Consider the following 21,553-nt stretch of genomic DNA (forward strand, 5'->3'; position numbering starts at 1 on the left):
TATTATCATGGGTTGTATAAGAAAATTAACTTTCTGTTAAGGGTCAATTATAGTTAGTATCCTTGCACTTTCACAAAAAACTCACTTTGGTCTCTTCACTTTCAATTATAACAGTTAATAAAATTAATAGAAATTAAGAGTAGAGGTACTAAAATTAGACTTTGATAAAAGCATAATGATTAAAGTGAGATTTTAGTAAAACTATAAGGGTGTTAATGAGACAACACAAATGTCACTTGCGCTTCAAATGACAAATTTTGTCAAATTTTTTAACGGCAAATGGATGGAATTGTGAGATTGCTACTTGATTTAAAGTATAAGAAATTGACTATTACAATTGAAAATAAATGAACTAAAATGAGATTTTGGTGAAACTTCAAAGATACTAAGTGTAATTTACCCCTATTAGGAATAAAAATAACTAGAAGAATTATGTAGGTCCCGACGCCACTACGTGGTGCAATTATAGATTATCGCGTGTATGACAGTTGTCAAATTCTCATCAAACATTGTATTAGTATTTTGTGCTATGAAAACCTCATCAAGAGATTAAATCTTACATCAATATAGGAGTCCTAAACAACCGGAGATTGTTTGGGATAGGACTTCTAGAATATTCAAAATATTTGCTAGGCAAATCACTGAATATTATAAATAGGCGGAAACCCCATGGGCTGAAGTATGCAATTTCTATGAATTTATCAATTAAATATTTTTATAATATTAGATGACTAACTTGGGTATCAGAAGACCCCAGACTACGGCTAGGGGTGTTTTGTCTTATAGATGGCGATCACGTGGTGTGATGATTATCTTCTTTGATGAATTTCTTTATCCTCAAATACAATATTTTTTATGTCCGTTCAACCTCTGTTATAACTTCCACCACTTTTCTATTAAACAAACTTACCAAAATTTTATTTATTTGTTCCTTCTATTTCCCTCACTCTTTACCACTTCCGTCGTAATCGAACTTAGCTTTATATTCATCTGGATACCTTTTTTTGGGTAAATTGAAAATTTTGTGATTATCAGAATATTTTGGAATTCTGTGACACATGGCTTTGAAAAATAAGGATATTTGACCTTAATATTTGGTTATGTCACTTCAATTTGTGGGTAAAAAGAAGAATATGATTTCTAGTGATTGATTTTTGTGTGGGAATACACTGCCTTTTCTTTTAGTTAAAATTTAAGAAGATTCTAAAATCAACTTATTTTTCTACAGACTCATCCTCTTTACAATAAAAATATAACAAGATCATTATTTTAGTATTATTTTTTCTTTTTGGATATTACGCCAGAAATGTTGAAAGAGACTAAAAATATGATTCTTAAATTAATCTTAAAAGTTCATATTTTAAAACTCTCAAACATATTTTTTATTATATCAAATACATCAGCTTCGATTAAAAACAAATTATTTGGGTTTTGCGAACAACCCAAAAGCTGGATTGATAACAGTAAATCCCCCATCTAGTGCAAGATTATGCCCACTCATGTATTTAGACTCATCACTCCCCAGATAAAGAGCAGCTTCAGCCACATCTTCTGAGCAAAGAGCCACTTCTTTGAGGTTAGAATAAACACTAGTGGCATCACTCTCATCCATCTTGAAAAAATTCATTGCCAATGGTGTCGCAATGAAGTAGGGCGATAAGCAATTCACTCGAATCCCAAACTGCCCAAGCTCTGCAGCAACATTCTTCGTCAGTCCTACCACAGCATGCTTTGAACTCGTATATGCGTGAGAAGCAAAGCAACACCACCAACACTAGAAGAAACACTTCCGATTGTAATAATGCTACCCTTTTTGGCTGGAATCATTACGCGAGCTGCGTGCTTGGTGCCTAAGAAGGCGCCTGTTAGGTTCACGCTAATGACTCGATCGAACTCAGACTTTTCATTGTCAAGAATGCTGGTTTTCGCTTCGTCTCCTGTAGCTGCATTGTTGGTGATGATGTCAAGCTTTCCATACTTGAGGATGACAGTGTTAACCGCACTTTCAATGTCTGATTCATTACTCAAATCACAATGAACATAAAAAGCAAGTTCATCACCCAAGTCTTCACATACTGGGTGACCCAAGTTGGCTCCATGTTTGGTGAACAGCCTTGCGGTGCATTCTCCAATGGCACGAGCTCCACCGGTGATCAGTGCCACCTTCCCCTCTAATCTGAAACATTTGCACAATTTTTCATTCTAATAATTGTTGGCTTATTTTTCCTACAAAGGAAAATATCATAAATGCGAGCGTGCCAGCAAGGATTGAAAAATCCTTACAAATTAAATTCAAGCTAATTATCAAGCGATTGCTTTGATGGTTTTTTTGCCTCTACAAAGAGGACTTCAAAATTGCCAAGTGTAGAGGAAAGAAAAATTAAAAGAAAAATGAGGGAGACGCAGAAAGATGATTGAGTGAACAATCAAAGTAATAATTACTTACCTTTACTCCTATGCTTCGAAAAGGAAGTGCATAAAATGCTTCGAAAAGAAAATGTTGAAAATAAATGTTTCGAAATATAAATCTATATTAAATTACTCCTAAGATAAGGAAAATGACAAGAAATATTTAAATTAATTGTCTTTGATTTGGGTTCTGAATTCTTACAGTGTAGCCATGAATGGCTATTTATAGGCAAATATTTGTATGAAAAAACTTCCAGCAATAACTACTCAATAACCACCTAAAACTACCCACTCTTCGATCTTCATTCCCGCAATGCCACATATCTCTCCATGTCTTCATAACTTCCTTTAATCTCCAATTCATGCTCCATGTTCTCCACTTTATTCTCCATCATCTTTTTCGCATTTCATAACTTCTTATAACCTCCAAATGAATAAGAGGATGCCGCATGTCCTGCAATTATATAAATAATAAATAATAATAAAAATTACATATTTATGGTGCCAACATTACCCCTTACGACCCTTAAAAATGATGTTTACTTGAATTTTTGAAGGGCCGAACCAAGCATATGACTAATCTAAGTAATAAAATGCTTCGAATAATATCAATAAAGTGCTTCGAATGATATAATAGCACCAATAAAGTGCTTCGAATGATAATAGCACTAATAAAGTGCTTTGAATAAGTATGAAATTATGACTAGATGATCAATAACAAGCTTCGAAGGTGGTATAAAAGACCAAATTCATCGTCCGAAGGTCTTGCGGCACAGTTTTAAAGGAACAACATCACCCCTCGAAGGTTAGAAGCATTGATATATGATGATGATACTTACAATGAAGTTTCAAGGTTAGGCTTGACACTTCAAATGTATCTTTGAAGCTTTATACAGTTTCGAAGGTGAAGTAATCAACCTTCGGAACAACTCTTGATACTTCGAATGTATCTTCAAAGCTTTATACAGCTTCGAAGGTGAAGTAATCAACTTTCGGAACAACTCTTGATGCTTCGAATGTATCTTTGATGCTTTGATTGTGTACATACAAATAACTAGCTATCAATTTGAAAAGATAAGTCATTCTCAACCACTTATTTAAATGCATAGGTTTTTCCTAGCCAAGTTCATGCATTTTAAATGGCCATCCCCTGTTCTTAGTGTTTCGAACTCGTAAGAATGATGAATTGATAACATCTTTAGGGTTTTTGATAGAAAATTTTCATTGAATTGATTAAGGTTAAGTCACTGAATTGATCAAGTATTTTGTTTTACTCTTAAAACGATGACAGGTTACATTTGTCATAACAAAAATGCTATCAATTGAACCAATTTGAGACGAAATAAAAAATTCAAGGTTAAAATCAATTCAATTGAAATTACAAAGACTAAGATGACATAATAGCCAAAAATAGAGGGACTAATAGTGTAATTATTTCTAATTTTTAGCATTTTTTATTGACAAATATGTATATTAGTGATATATGTCATTCTTTTAGAGGCAAAATAATAAATTTGCTCAATTCGGTAAGTTAATCTCAACAAATTCAGTGATTAATTTTCATAAAAAATATTAAGAGTGTGTTTGATTGGAGGGATTAGGGGGGTTATTCACTGTTCAGATCGCTTATCCGAAGGAGTGAGTAGTTCATCGTTTATTTTTTTTTTTAGTTTGCCGGACATAGAATCCGACCGGACTCTTTATCCCCTATGTGGGAGATTATACTATCTCGGGGGGTGGGGGGTGGGTATGACAATTTTGGAAGGACTATTTATTGTTCGGATAAGGTGATAAAATGACCATTTTGACCCTCTACTATTTAATTATGTATTATATTTAGTGAAATTCAAGAAAATTTAAATGTCTCAATTTAAAAATAAAATAATTTTATTTATCTTTTTATTGATGATTTATTTATTTAATTTTTTCAAATAATTTTTTATAGATATTTTATTGATGTTTTATTTTAAATTTTATTTTAAATTTTATTTAATTTCATTATTTAAATTTTAATAGATGTTTCATTTAATTTCATTGTTTAATTATTACTCTTTTTAGAAACAAATTTATTTAAAATTTTAATTAAAAAATTAACATATATTTTTATTGATATTTTATTTATTTTATTTTTCAAAAATAAATTTATTTAATTGTGTAAAAAATAAAATAAAATAAAATAAATTTTTATTTAATCTAGCTAAAAATAATTAAAATATTAAAGATATGTTTAATATTGTTATTACTTAGTTAACAATTGAAAAATGGTAAAATAGACTTTTGCTCATTTATCCTATCTAGTCCGTCCAACCCAACAATGGATTCACTAAAAATAGTACATCTAATCTCATGAGAAAACAAACACATGATACATATTCAATCCGACCAAATAGTCCGGGGATTCACAGTTTCAGGACTTAAGTCCGATGGATTCTAATCTCCCTTATCCAGTCCATCCAATCAAACACACCCTAACGGTATTATTAATTAGACCAAATTGACACAAAATTAAAAATTACAATGGATTTCATTAAAAATATAAGAACCAAAATTAATATTTATTTTCTTAATTTAAAATATGACCAAACTTAATCCATTTTTCATGGGGAAAATCGGTCTAGGATCCCTCTCCCACTTTTCGTAATGGAAGAGATCCACAAAATTATTTTTGATGTCTAAGGTCCCTACACATATAACAAAGAAATTTCAGTCCTTTCATCTGACCCGCATCGACGACCACCTCCGTGAAAACGTAGAGGCCACCATGGACGTCCCCTCCGACCATGGACGTCCCTTCTTCCTCATCATCAACGCCTAGTTTGTAGCTTTCTTTGGTCTTGCGTCGACTTTGATCGACACAACCTCAACAAAACAGGGGCCTCACTCAATCGCTTCTCTTCACCATCCAAAACAATTAACTAGGGTTAGGTTTTCGAATCCTTAGGGTTCTGTTACTTCTCTCTGCAACTCTTATGCCGTAAGATCTCTCTACCCTCTCATGTATTTTGTTTTTGTTGATAGATACTTTTATCTGTATAGACTTGTTTGTTTCTTGTTATTTTCTCTCTGATTTGCACGATCTCTCCCGGGCATCTCTGAATCAATTTCAATGACGATGAACGCCCCAAAGCTCGTGCTAGAATGCTCACCGTTCCAGTGTTGTAGTTTAGCCTTTGTACCTTTCTCTTCCGTGGCTCAATTTGTGTCATTTTGGCGGCTACATCCATTAATTTTTATAGAATTTAATTTTCTTTTTATTCTCCCCGCCACACCTTTAGCTTTTTTTCAGATCTAAATTATGAAAAAAGGTCTAGTCATGGGGGCATAGATCGATCCCGGCGGTGTTAACGTGGGGGTTCAACTCTTTATTATCGTTTTGCCTCTAAAAACATCCACTATATATAGTACTCAATTTTCTCGAGAAAATTAGCTGCAAGAAAATTTTGTATTTTTTTATAGTATATTATTGGCGATGATTATATTTTATCCATGCTTCTGAGAGTAATCGATATGTTGGATCTTGCAAGTAATAAAGCACTAACCTAGGGCTTTACTTTGATATGTTTGATATGTTGGATTTTGCAAGAAACTGAGGAAAGGAGGAGGAAAAAACATGAGGAGGTTAAGATGTTGGAAAATTCACATTTTGATTACTACAAGATGAAGATGAGAATGCAAACTAAGATTGCAGGATTGTTGGATTTCATGGAAACAACAAAGCAACAGTGGGTATAACTCTTTTTCTACCTTCGAGTATGTTATTACCTAGTTTTCGGTTTAGCATTTTGAATTCTGGTTGTTTCTTCAAATGGAAATTGGAAGATTGTTTCTGTTGTAAAATAGGCTTTTTTTCTTTTTCTTTTTTTAAAAATTCTCCACCTTCTTAGTAGTAGAATTTCTCAAATTTCTCTAGATTCAACCTAGATAAATTTGTATTTTCTCTGTATTCAACCTAGAGAAAATTCAAATTTCTTTGGGTTCACGCTTCCAGGAGTATTTGACAATGGAACTGAATTTTCTCTGGGTTGAGATTTTCTCTGGGTTGAGAATTTCTCTGGTAATTTAGCTCACAAAACGTCTGTTTCGATTATTTTTTTTCATTTGAACTGAATTTTAGGTCAAATATTCAAAGAAACTAAATGCAAATTCAATGTACGCTCCCAACTCAGGCACTAAATAATTAACAAGTCAACTTGGTTGTTAACCACAACTTCACATTTTATTCTGGGCAGAGTACAAGAACAAGCAAAAGCATCAAACTGACAGTTTAGAGAGAAACAAACTGAAGAAGAAAAAATTTACATAGTGGCCAAAATCCCAGAGAATTTCTCTGGACAGATTCTCTCCAGAGAAAATGGGTTGGCCAAGAAGTGGCTTTGATTCCACGCTTTTCCAATGAGTAGTGTAAGACAACAGTATCAAAGAATTTCTCTGAAGCAGAGCACTAGTTCAACCTAGAGAAAATTGAGTCTAAACCAAAGAATTTCTCTGGACCAACCCAATTTTCTTTGGTTTGTTTGGTTTGGCCCCGTTCCAGTCGGCCACACCAGCGTCTTCATCACCGTCTCTGCTGTTCATCGCGTTGAAGCTTCAATGAAGAAGATTGGGCTACCAAGGCCAGAGAGTGGGCAGCAGCCAAAGTTGCAACAGATGATCTACAAGAAAAAAGTTGCGTACTGATTATAGATTTAACATTTTGTCTTCAGAAGGGCAATTTGATTGTAAATTTGAAGTGGTCTCCCAAGCATTTAGTTCCATGTTTTTTATTCACTTGAGGGATACTACTTTCTTTGATGGATTGTTTGGTAATTACTTGCAAACATCTACTTGTTTTCACACAAACATGGTTGAGCACAGATTTGTGATCTAAAATTGGCAGCTTATGTGATGAATATGATGCCTTTGCTTGTGTTTTTTTGTGTTTACTTGTGTTTCCTTATACTTTTTTCGTTGCCTCTGATACAGATGCTTGTTGGTAAAATTTAGAGCTTGAATTGTGGCGTTCTTACTTGGACCTTTATTCTTGTTTAAACGTCTGACTAGCTAGCCTATTGTTGTGGATGTGGCTCTATTGTCTAAGAAAATGAGGAAGGTAGTCCTTAGGAAGGATATTATATTTATGTAGTGAATTGGAAACATAGATATCAAAACATTTTGAAGTCAGCAAAAAATTTCTCTGGATTTTAGACAGAATTGAATTTCTCTGGATTAATTTTTTTTTCCAGAGAAATTTGGTCTGAAATTTCTCTGGACCAATTTTCTCTGGACTGAAATTTCTCTGCACCAATTTTCTCTGGATTGAAATTTCTCTGCACCAATTTTCTCTGGACTGAAATTTCTCTAGATCAAGGTTGAGGGACCTTAGACATTATGAAAATATTGTTGATGGACCTTAGACATCATAAAAATATTTGATGTCCTTTATGCTATAAAATCATAATATCAAGGACCTTAAAAAAAAAAACCCCTTTTTCATGTCAGTACTCATTCTCCACCGTTTTATTTTTTATTTTTTATTTTTTTTAATTATAAAACAAAGGAAATAAGGAAACACAAGGAAACAAAGCAAAAGTGATGAAGCAAAATCCCTAGAGTAGATTGGGTTAGAGACAGAGAGGTAAAAGTCCAATCCAACCATCCTGAAATTGATGAAGTAAATTTGGTCGCGAGATGAAGAGGGAGGAGACAAATAATAACTCACGGGTTTATCATTCTTCATTTTTCATACCATCCTTATCTAACATTTATACCACCAATTTGTTATGATTTCATCTTCTTCGATCAGGGTTCATTAGGTATTTTTTTTTTTTTAATCTCTATTTCACTCACAATACCTCTATCTTTGTCATTTATTTATGATCTTCTTGTTTTAGGGATAAAATCTGAAAATCTAATTTTTAACTCATGAATTTATTAATTTTCATCTTTTAATATAAATGGTTAGCTGTGATTTACTATTATTGTATTTATGTTGTGATTTGATATAATGGCCCTGTTTGGTAGGGCTTATTTTCAGCTTATTTCAACTTCTAACTTAATTTAAGCTATTTTGATGTGTTTGGTTTAGCTTAACAATACAGCTTATAGCTTTTTGTAAGTCAAAAATCAACTTATTATTTGAGTGGGGGAGAAGAAGCTTAATTTATAAGTAAAAAATCAGCTTATGTTCACAGTTATAAGGTATAAGCTGTTAGGCTATAAGTTATAACCACTTTCTCACAGCTCTACCAAACAGTGCCAATGCCTTGCAAGTGTTCGTTTAAATGCTTCAGTGAGATTTTACATTATTTTGTTCTTTTTTTTTATTTATTTATAAAAAAACCCTTTTTCTGTTTGTAAGCATGAATAAGATGACAAAATAATATTAAACTCTTTTTTTAACCCTTTTTCAATTCAAGTTTAGTTATTTTTGTCAATCGTAAGTTACAAATTAACAAAAGGTTGATGGAAGGACCAATTTGAAATTGAACTTAAAGTGTAGGTATCTAATAGTTCAAATTAAAATAATAGAAAGTAAAGTGAAATTTGAGCCAAATTAAATGGGTTAAAAGTCTAATTCATCCAAAAAAAATATATTTCAAAGAAATTTCATAAAATCTTTAAATTTTCCTTTTTTATTTTTTATTTTGTGTCTGTCGATATTAGTCTACCTACTGCTAATTAAAAATATGTTTATTTCAACAAGTAGAGAGAAAGAATTAAAAGAGAAACAAAACTCATATTGCCTTCCATTTTTTTAACACTTTAACAGAAATGTATCAATTAGAGAAAGAATTGAAGGAGAAACAAAGACTCATTTAATCCCCATCAACTCATGATCAATCATTTTACAGTTTTTCTATATATAACACTAATTAATTATTTTTTTTTTTTTTTGGGGGGGGGGGGGGGGGTGGAGGAATTGCATCAAGCAGTTAAATTAAAAATAGATGAGAAGTGTATATAACATTTTATAACCTGTACCTTGGTACATTTGTATAGACCTGTGAAACAGCTTCTATGATTGAGAGATAAACACAATGTTTTAAAAATAGATGAGAAGTGCATATAACATTTTATAACCTGTACCTTGGTAAATTTGTATAGACCTGTGAAACAGCTTCTATGATTGAGAGATAAACACAACGCTTGTTTGAAAACTTTTACAGTCTCTGTTGCCAAAGGCCTTTACTACTTTGATTCTGTTTGGGAAATATTAGCCTCCTTTTATAGATATGCAAACCCACCTACCATTGTGTTGAATATGGGTAGAAATTTAAATACAACAAGCTCTATAGTTTCGGTATGGGTTTGACTTTTCTTAAATTGTAATTTTAATTTGAGAGAGTGTTTAAGTTTGGTAGGACTATTTTTAAACCGATTTTGATAATCTGAACCGTTCACTTTTTAAGACTCGTTGAGTAGAATATTCATGCAAAAAATCAAGATAATCGAATATTGATAGCTATATGTTTGAGTCATATTTGTTTTAGAAAAATGGACAACAACTATAATTTCAAAAATAACTATCCATTTTTTGTAATACAAATTTAATTCAAACATATATTTATTGCTATTCGATCATCTTGACTTTTCGCATGAATATTCAACTTAACGATTTCTAAAAAGTGTACAGTTCGGATCACCGAAGTCAGTTCTAAAATGAACCTACCAAGTCCAAACGCTCTCTTAAATTGAGATAGCTAACATGAGATAAACTCAACAATTATAGTATAATTATACTTATTGATTTTTCTTTTAATAAGGTTGAAAAAAATGACAATGCAAAAATATGACAATGTCATAAAAAAAATATGACAATGCAAATTGTTTGAAAATGCAAATAATTATGGTAAAATATATATATTAGTGTAAAAAAATATGACAATATCATTCTTTTTTCATCCAAGTAGAATTAGGTTCTATATGAATTTAAACCTCAGAGAGCTCAATTTAATTATTTCAAACTTGTGGTGTTTAATATAATTTCTCCAAACTTAAAGCAATGTCGGTATAATTTACCCTTTAAAAAAAAAAATACCTTTTAGTTTGATCAATTTTTCTTTTTTATTTTATTTCTCCATACCAAATCAACAGCCAAACATACCGCAACATTCTAAGCTAGATATATTCCGTGTCTATAGTAGTAGGGGAAATCCAGTGCACCTCGTTTCGATTTTTTGCGTTGAAAATTAGGATAGTTTGTTGTGTTATAATAATTTGTGATAAAAGTTACTAATGACAAATTTATAACATGCATTCTAAAGTGAAAATTATACTATTTGTGATGGGTAGAAAATTATACTATAACCAAAAAGTTCCACAAACACAAGTTGGAAGTTAAAAACGAAAGACCTAGCAATGGGGTTAGAACCTAAAACGTTGAGATTCTAGTGATCACTCTTAGATGATACTACACAATATAATTACTTAATCATATAGTGATAAGTCGTGAACTCATACAAAAATGAGAATTTGAACTCCCATTTTTGATTTTGGATATAATTTAAAAAGTTTGTTTTACCAATTATATATACTGTCACCCAAATAATTAACTCTAATAAAATAAAATAAAATAAAATCAAACTTATGACATTAAAATACCTCATCAAGTTGCTCCACAATTCTGATAAAAAAAAAAAGCTGCTCCACAATTGAGTTAGTTGGAATTTGTATATTTGACATTACTCGTCATGAATGATGCCTTGTGTGAGCATTATTGGTTGGAAGTTGTTTATTTGTCATTACTCGTCACGAATGATGCCTTGTACGTGCAACCGCAACGCTTCATGGCAAATTGAGAGATGAAGACCGCTCGACTGGTGAGGGTAGCAGAGGCGGTGCAAACAAATTTTTAGTTGTCACTTAAGTCGAGTGCAAGACTTATCGCTTAAGTGATAAATTAAAAGTCACAATATTTCAAAGCTCAAACTAAGATATTAGATGTTTTAATTCAGCACTCGAGCACATATGTGAGCGCTTGAGCGGTTCAAGAATTTTGACAAGTTGAAAAACTCATCCGCTCAAGCACATCTTACTATCAGGACAAACTTCTCTACTCAGGCACAAATTGAATTAGATTTGCATTTAAATTTTGACAAACTCACCGATATAAAAGAGTGAATGCAATTACATTTAAATGGAGTTTTGTTAAACGGGGTTGCCAATTACAAAATGCCTAACACTTTTAGTAGTGGCCAAAATAAATAATAATAATAAATAAAAAAGGAATTAAAAAAAAAAACTCAAGATTTAACCTTAGTAATAAAATAAATTTTGAATTTTGAGTTTTATCAATTTAAGTTCAATCTAAATTATCTGCATACTTTTGTTAAAAAAATGATTGAAAAAATGATATTTTTAGTCATTAAAATCAATAAAAAATGGTATCTAAAACATTTTACGTACAACTATATTTGAGTTTAATGACTAAAATATTATTTTTTATTTAACGAAAATATGTAAATGATTTAAATTAAAAATAAATCAAAATATTAATATTTAAATTGATAAAATTAAAAATTCAAGATTTATTTTATTTTTTCTCCCTAAAATAAATAAATAAAGAAGAAATAATAAAACAGTGTATATAATAAAAAATAATTACATAAATAAGGAGGTGCAACTCTTTTGTGTGAAAAAACGCAACAAAATTTGTATTCCAAGAAGAATTGATCCATTTCCAATCAAATATACGGCTTTCAAAACAAATTCAACAATATAAGACCGAACCTTTTTTTACTATTTTTGTCATTCTTCCATCGAGATGCTCCAAATATTTCAATGCCACTAGGTTTGCATCATACCAAGCCTTAATATATTAAAATTTCATGTCCCATATTGATTAACCTAATTCCACAATTAGGTAATAGTTCAAAATAACATAGTTGGAATATTTTAAATAAATTGAACTTAATAAAGTTAAAGAATAACTAATCATTCTAAAGGTAAATATCAGATCAATAGATAATGAGAAAAATAATTATAAATGAATAAAAACTATTTTAGGGGGGCAAGTGAGAGTAACCCATAAAAAAAAAAAAAAAAAAAAAAAAAAAAAAAAAAAAAAAAACATGTGCCGGCCTAAGCCCCACAATAAAATTTATGGATTGGGTATAGGCAGAGGGGGTAAAGCTTGTTGGCTGGCCTGATGGACTTTTCAAGGCCCAACCAAAAAAGCTCATGCTAGAGGCTCATTATTTTTTCTTTCTTCCTTTTTTGTGCATATAAATTTTAACTAGTAACTATATTTTCACTAAATTAAAGATGTATACCATTTAATAATATAGTCATAATGAATGTAATTATGCATTTCAATAAATAAAGTTAAGTTTTTATTTTTCATGAATCAATATTCAATTATAATTATTGTAATGCACTTCAAAATTTTTTATTTATATTTTTTAATATTTTTTAATTTATTTTAAATTTAACGCAAAAAAAAGGGGGCTCAAATTAATAGTATGTGGGCTAAGCCGAACTGAAAACCCAAAAACTTATATTATTTTAAGTGCAAGGACAAGGTGTGAGCTTTAGAAATATCTCATGGATCAAAAAAAATTACTCAGAATTTATAATTTAGGGCTAAGATTCATTTATAGTTTGGTCTCACAATAAAAAAAAAAAACAAATCAAATCTACACCCAAAATTTGAGTTTCTAAATAATGTTTTTTGATTATTATTGTTATTATTAGAGAAAATTGTTAAAAATCCCAATCTAAGGAGAGTATAAGATATTAGGTCAAACAAATATTTTTTTATTAGTGAAAGGTTCACCATCTGTGAAATAGTTTGGTGAAAAGTTATTTTATTTTTTTGAAGGACATTTTATTTCTAATTTTATTCCTTAATTTATCTGTTGACTTTATTTTTATCTGTTTAATTTTTTTGAATATATGTTTAATTTTTTTTGACTATCTGTTTAAATTTATATCTATCTATTCAAATTTATGTCTATATGTTGGAATATTTTGACTATTTGTTTAATTTTTTTATTATCGGTTCAAATTATATTATTTGTTTAATTTTTTAATCATATGTTCATTTTTTCCCTTATTTGTTCAAATATTTGATCAAATGTATTATCTGTTCAATTTTTTTAGCTTATTTGCTTAAATCTATCTGTCCAAATTTTATTATTTGTTTAATTTAATTTTATTTTTGTTAAAATACACCAAACCACTATTTGTTGCAATCATTCTCTTTTCCTCTCTTATTCTTTACCTCTATCTGTTGAGATTATTCCATTACATGCACATAACACACACACACATATATGTATATATATTCAATTTTTTATTTTTATCTATTCATTTACCACCATCTGTTGCAATCCATTTCATCATCATCAACAACAACAACAACAACAACAACAGTTTAACAACTACAAACTTTTCTAAAGTTTTGCCTATAAATACTCTTGGTTTCTAGTTCATAGTTACAAACCATTCGGACTAAAGAAAAACTCTTGATAAATTTTTTTTGAAACAAATACATACAATCCATTTACAAAAGAAAAAAAAATGTTAACCCTCACCATATTGATCACTCCCTGCTGGAGTTCACAAGTTCAATTCATTCCAATTGATAGTGTTGCACAAGATGGATTGGGAAATTTCACCAACAATCATATACGCTATCCTCCTTGCCCTTAACTTCAGTGTACGTTGATTATTTATTATACAAACACTGTTTGTTGGTTCCTATTAGGCCATTGATGACCCGTTACCATGTTCTAAAAAGTTGCATTGTCCACAAGTTTTGTTTTGGACAATGGCAGCCTACTCATCAAAATTTCACAGTTTTAAACTTTTGAATTAAATTGCTTAGCAAATTACGTTTTGAAATAAATTAAGCCTAGTTTGAAACAATTAGAATCTCCTAAAAGGTCTTTATTTGAAAAAATGTTCACTGAATTTACTATACATCCTACTAGGAATGATAAATTTAATGTTATATACATATATATATAGGTACTAAAATGTAAATAAAGGCAGAATAGTAAATATAATAATACGTCTATTTACATATGTCTATAGGAATGGAAATATAAATAAATACTGAAACAACTAGAATCTCCTAAAAGGTTTTTATTTACAAAAATGTTCATTGAATTTACTATGCATCCTACTAGGAATGATAAATTTAATAATATATATATACTAAAATGTAAATAAAGACGGAATAGTAAATATAATAATGTGTATTTACATATGTCTATAGGAATGGAAATATAAATGAAAACTGAAAAAGTTTGGACATGTATATTTACTATACATCCTGTTAGGGCCAGTTGATATAACAATATGTGTTATTTACATATGTATAAGTTACTGAAACGTAAATAAAGATTAAAAAAAAAAAAAAAAAAAAAGTCTGGGCAGGGGTATTGTAATGACGTGGATTTTTTTTTTTTTTTTTTTTGTAAATCATTACATAAATTAATTGAATTGTTTGATGGACTATGTGTCTAGAAAGTGACCAATCAGGTGAAGAGGGGGTAAAGGGAGTGGGAAAAAAAAGGAGTCCAAGTCATTATTGTAATATTAAAGGATCGTTTGTAAAAGTATTTGTGACGATTGGAATAAAGTTTTTAGTTTGATACACAAGTTTGAGTTGAAATTTGTATCTCTTAAAATAGAGCCCTTTATTTTATGAATTTTTAAAAATAGTTTCACAATTCAAAAGCTAATGAATTTTTTACATAAGATTCATATATGAGTATAATAAACTTTGTAAAAATTGTAGATCAAAACTGTATTATTATAACAGATCAAATACTCCATTTCAAAATGCTTCGATAAATGGAAGAAAAGTAAGACATCTCTCAGCCACTCCTACCAATCTCCTTCTCTACATCGATTTTGTTAACTAGGCATCATAACAACTACTGTAGGACTCTCTCTATACTTCACATGATGTTTGGACAAGGACCAACATCAGCACCACAAACACAAACGATACCAAACATGGTTAGAATTTGTTTCAAATAGTTGGTTTACATCAGTTTTGGTCCACTGCAATTACCAAAATCAAACAAAAAATGTAACAGCCTGTAAACACCCCATTTTTGACCACCCTTCAGACTTGGGCGCCTCAGATTGATCATCCAGTGATGATTTATACGTTTGTTGAACGCTTGATTTCCTCAGCAGCCTACAAACCTTGCACCACTTTTGGACTAAAACAACATTTTTCCAAGTTTGACCACTCAGAGGCCTACAAGTCCACTAGTGGCCGGCTAGCTAGAACTGAGTGTACGACTGTCCCCCTAGTGGCCGGCCGGCCTCATGTTCCGGTAAAACAGATATTTTGCTCCTAGCTGTGCCAGCTGTCTCCACAGGGCTCCTTGCTGAGGTTATTGTGCTTGATTTTCAGTACTTGATGGTAAGGAATTGTTGGTTTGTGAATCAAATTGTTACTCCTCTTAAAGTGGTATAACTCCTAGCCTCTTTGCACTACTTCTTCTCTATCTTTATTTGCTTTTTTTGGACTATTTCTCCACTGTTTTTATGGGCTAAAACTTGTGGCTTAAAGCTATCAAAGGCAGGGGGTAACCAATCCCTCTTTGAATCTTGTCTCTTAAGCTTTTGCCCTTGTGTTTTCAATATATAATTCAAATTTTTTCCATCTTTTTACCACTGATTTTCAGAGATTTTTTAATGCTAAAAATGTTGTTTTGAAGTCCCAAAAATGGATGGGTTAGCCACCTCTCCTTTGGCTTGTTTACTAGCTTAACTTCTCCATTATTTTAGCTTACTATTTTTTTGCTGTTTTTACCTTAATTTCAGCATGATTTTTAGCTATTTTTGGACTATTTTAGGTTGTTCACTTGGTTTATGATTTGTATAGCATGCTTGTAGTGTAATGGTCCTCATAAGTTTGGTGTTTTAGGCATTAGACACCAACCTATTTGAGTTGATAGCATTTATTTTATGCTTTTCATATTGATGTTCACTTCTAATCATCTCTGCACTCAGCCTCTTTTCTTGGCTTTTTATTTCTTTGAGCATTGTTTCAACCGAGTGTTGTTTAAGCTTAAGAAAGAGACCCTTTCATGCTTAATGATTTAATCTTTTTGGAGGTTTATTACCAAGGCATTACATCTCTCTCATGTCCAAAACAACTTCTTGTTTGACACTTCTCTCTATTTAGTGGACTTAACCTTTCATTTTTGGACTAAAATGACTAAGGAATGGAAAGGTAATTACAAGATGCAATAAAATTGGACTAAAATGGAACAAGATAATAAAATCAACTTGGATTCAATCGGACGTTAATTGAACCTCATTGAGTCTTGAGTCATTTCATACTTGTTAGTGATGATAATGATTCAAGATTCAAGGTCTCTAACTTCCCTTGATCAATTCCATTATATGGAGGAGGTTTTGCCGGTCTTTTAGTTTTATTAGTTGAGCGTTTGTCCTTTGATCCATAAATCATCACACAATAAATTTGCATCGATTGATGGTTTGCGAATCAAGCCTACTCATCTTTTGATCTGTTTGATGATAAAAAGAGATAGGGTAGACAAACATCCCCTGGAAATACTCTGTTTGTGCTCTATTTCTTGTTTGTTGCAGCAGGGCGATAACAAAAACTAGTGGTCGGCCGGCCACCTCACTGTACGGTCGACCACTTCTTTTGGCCAGCTGGCCCACTTTTTCAGTTGGGCAGTGTCTTTTTTCCTACAAAATAGAGCAGAGGCTGGGAAAAAAAAAAAAACTGTTCAATCTTCTGACGGCAAAACATGAGTATTTTGGCAGCCAAGCAGAGGGCATTTTTGGGTGAAAAATTGGCATTCATGCATGGGCCATTCCTCACTTCTCGGGACCTGTTAAATTATGGTTAGTAGGCTTGTAACAATTAATTAGCTCATGAATTCTGTATTGTAATTAATTAGTTAGTTTTTGTATTAATTAGTTAGAATGGTTAATTAATTTTGTGTTGTAATTAATTAGTTAGTTCTAATTTGTAAATAATTTGCTAGTGTAGTTGATTCATTTATGTTGGTATTGTAATAGTTAGTTAGCTTGGACATTTATTCGGACCCTCTTGTGTGACGGCAAATATGTAATAATATAGTGTATGTCTTCCAACCCCTATTTCTTTCTCTTTTTTTTTTTTTTTACTCGCTTATGATGGATAACATGTAGCATCATATTTACTTAGCATTTTCCATGACTTGCATCCACTCGTTTTGCATGTATTAGGGTTCGGCTCATCATACTAACTGATGTCAATTTCCAACTCCTTAAATCAAAATGAGTGTTCTTTTGCATGCCTTGAATTGACTTACATGTCATTCTAATAGCCGAACTTATCATTTACATAATGTTTGTGTCGCATTAGTTATATTGCATTGTTTAGGAGCATGCATTTCTTCTAATTATTTTGTTTTATTTGGCTTGCTTTGGAGTACTAGGTGAGCATTTATTGCTTTAGCATAGTGCACATATGTTAGTGTTGCCGTGTCGAGCATAACTACCATGAGGCTAAATGATTAATTGATATACCTGTTTGAATGCCGGTGGATGAAGGCCTTTTACTTAAAATTGGAATAAATTGATTAATGTAAATACGGGCTCGCTTTTTCAAGTGAGATGTATTCAAAACACTTTTTCAAAACAGACATAAAATCAATGCGCTCCAAATTTTGTGAAGTGGTCTATACTTGTGTGCATCACCTAGTAAAGATAGTATAATAATCAGAATAAGAGCATATAATGTAAATAAAAAATCACATCATAATTAGTAGAGACCGATCTTTGATCAGGTGAGAGGGGTGCTTAAATCATGATATTCCCCTCTTATACATAAGTTCTTAAGCAGAGACACTTTGGTGATGGCAGATAAGTGGCCTTTGGCGCGAGTCACAGGTTTCCTAAATTTTCCAAAAATATTTCGGTGGCAATTCTGAAATTTAGCAAAGTGGTCCATTTTTGGCATTTTTGATTAAAAATCAATTTTTCAAAAGATCTGTCGAATTTGGACTCATTTGTATTTATCTATTTCGCATTGCACATGTGAAATTAAATTCAGAACCACGGGAGTCCGAACTATAGGGCAAATCGTATCCGAAAGGAGTACAAAAAGTGAGCTACAGTTTCTGATGACTCTGTTGGGGAAATTAGAGAACTTGACTTGAAATTCATGATTTGAAATTTTATTTACCTATATATGTTCTTTGCATTGCATTTGCATTGGTTCTTTAAGTCACTATGTCTTCCATATGCTATTCCTGGACGGTATTCTGAAGGCTTGCCTAAAAGCTTGCCAAAAGGCTAACCGGTCATGGGTTCTGCCATGTTGGAAACAAAACCCTTGGATCTAGGCTACTACTGTACCATTTAATCATTCTTTCACTTCTCGATGTTAGGTACGAGAGGTATATTAGGAAGTCTTGTTGAGGTACCCCTTTTGACCATTCGGCCTAGCTGCATATAGTAACGCCATAGGGACTGTTCCAAGCCAGGACAGGATGCTCACCCGTATGCAGGATTGTGTGAAACCGCTTGTTTGAAGTAGTGAAACCCTAGTTCATGACAAAACTAGGACAGGGTAACCCTACCTCATAGGGGTGCTTTGGCTCTTTTTTAACTGGTATGTGCTTTAGAGTGAAACTGTGCAGGAATGTTCATATCAATGGCAGAATTGGTATCTGTTTTGGGACAAAATTCAATGTGGAGTACAGTCCTACAACTTTGATCATGTTTGTGTTGATAATATCTTAGCTGAGGTGCTGTGTGATTTCTGATTACTGTTCTTTTGCTTTATTTCTTTTGCTAGGTAGTTTAAAACCATAGCTTCGAAAGGTTCTGATATCCCCCAAGTACTTTGGACCTGTTTTGGAAGACTTTGCAAAGTCAGAGATCTTGTTCAGGAATAACCCCGTGCTTGCTTCGCTATCACCAGTTACCAAGCGAAGGAGGGTTAGATAGAATTCACTAGTCCAGTTCCTACAGCAAACACCCTTCAGCTCACTTGTATTCAGTCCAGTTCAAGAATAGTTATCTACTTCCAGTTCAGCTAAAGAACATTCTCCTATTCCATTGGCGCAATATCCACTGACAGATATGGAGGAATTAATACTTTATCTGCAGCAAACAGTTGAGACACTACAGCATAATGTGGCCCGTCAGGCCAAGGTCATAACTAGGCTACAGTAACAGCAACCCCAGCCAACCATGGCCTCTGTATCCCATGTACCCATCACAACTATCCTTGTGCCCGGTGCCACTGCTAATACTGCCACTGCTCAAGATTTCCAAGCTCAGGATGTCTCGGTTTTCCCAATCCAAATAGAACCTATCCTAGCACAAACTTCCAAAGCCTCGATTTATCAGGCCGAGGCATTGTTCGCGTTCGAAGTTGATCTAACTATGTCAAAGTCAACAAATTGGAGAAACTATTCAAAAAAATGCAAGGGGTCAATTCCATTCCAAACATAGAGGATGGATACATTAAGTCCATGGTTACACTACCAGAATAGTTGAAGATGCCGCACATTGACCGCTTTGATGGATTCAGGGATCTGATGGTTCACTTACGGCTGTTTTCGAACATCTTGCGTCCGATGGGTTTAACTAGACTACAGAAGCTTTCCTTTTTCGATCGAAATATGTTAGGGATAACGACCATCTAGTATGCTAAGTTGGAAGATTCTATAAAGCATAATTGAAAGGAATTAGCCGAGTCCTTTATAGCTCAGTACTCTTATAATACGCAAATTGAGGTCACAACCCATGATCTTAAGGCGATGCGTCAAGAGTTGAAGGAAAGTTTCTTTGAGTTTGTGATAAGATGGAGGGCCAAAGCCTCAATGATGACCACTTGACCTTCAGAGAAAGACCAAATCAGAATGGTTGTCCGGAACTTGCATGACAAGCTGTTACAGAAAACGATTGTTCTCTCTTTATTTACATTCATAGAGCTTCATGAAATGGGGGTTTAAATTGAGGATGCCATGAAATAGGGGCTTATTATTGATGATAAGGAGCCAGCTAAGAGGCCGTTTGTTCGCAGTTCCAATGTTGCCAGTAGTAGCATAGCTGCGAGGCCATCGGACGTAAGTGTTGTCACCACAACCAAGACTGCCGACCCTTTTGCCAACGTAGGACCACAAACATCGTCTAACCCCACCCGACCTCTGGGTAAAACTTTTTACCAACTATATATGACCCTATCCAAAGCCATGTAGGTACTGATCAAGAAGGGCACCTAAAACCCTTCAAACCTCGCCCACTTCCCTACCCTCTTCCATCCAAACATAACCCCACACAATACTGTGCTTTCCACCAGCAGCACGGTCATGACACCGACCGATGCTTCTGCTTGCGTCATGAGATTCAAGATCTCATTGACAACAAGGTCATCGTTCCACCGCAGAAACCAAATGTAACCACAAACCCGCTCCCAGCCCATAATCAAGTCCCCTTACCTTGCAACCTTTACCTCATCCATACATTGTCCATCTCCTATGACCCCATCATCAATATTACTCCCTCCCACCTACTAAAACCGATGTTGTTCATTCTTGAAGGCATATATTTGTCCATAATGGACACATTTGGTCCGTAACCTTAGCCTTATAATGTGGGGACAACACCTGCGGTAAAGGAGGTTTGACCTTGGAGAGGGGTACTGGCCTGTCGTTGGAGTGTCCTAGTGATCTATTTGAAAGGGCATATTACTTGAGTTGCTATATTGTGCCAACCATTCAAACTAGGCTTGAAGCAGTGGTATCAACCTCTGTAGGCATCAATGTGGGTAGGGAGGATGGCCCGAGTCAAGGGTTAGACGACTCAGTAGATCTCGAAGAAGACCTGGACAACTTGCAGTTCTTCGACGAACAGGATCAAGGGAATGTACATGCCAGGTGGTTTGATCTGAACGGGTCGACTAATAATGGGGGATGGCTAAGTGATGAGCCAAACAAGGAAAAAGAAACTAGGATGAAACTAGAGGGAAATAAAGTTGAGGTAACTGCAGTAGCCGGAAAGGCTAATGAGATAGGAAAACTGCCAGAGGGCACAGGTGCGGCTAACCCAACCAGAGAAACAGGTGTTGTGAAAGCCACAAATATTGAACAGGAAGCTGCATTGAGGCAGTTCGAGATAGAAATAATTGAAAACAGCCTAAGAATGGCAAAAACATGTTGTCTTGAGA

General features: G+C 33.0%; 1 non-coding gene and 1 pseudogene across 1 annotated transcript; one reads left to right on the top strand and one right to left on the bottom strand.

The window, feature by feature from the left end:
* Window positions 1-1,205: 1,205 nt before the first annotated feature.
* Window positions 1,206-20,809, bottom strand: LOC114256905 (secoisolariciresinol dehydrogenase pseudogene; annotated as a pseudogene).
* On the top strand, window positions 5,478-5,631 carry LOC114306851 (small nucleolar RNA snoR134). Its single transcript, XR_003644848.2, has one exon. It is a non-coding gene; the product is annotated as a small nucleolar RNA snoR134 (small nucleolar RNA).
* Window positions 20,810-21,553: the final 744 nt, after the last annotated feature.

This window comes from Camellia sinensis, chromosome 4, assembly GCF_055761805.1.
Source record: "Camellia sinensis isolate YWXY chromosome 4, ASM5576180v1, whole genome shotgun sequence".
Taxonomy (NCBI): domain Eukaryota; kingdom Viridiplantae; phylum Streptophyta; class Magnoliopsida; order Ericales; family Theaceae; genus Camellia; species Camellia sinensis.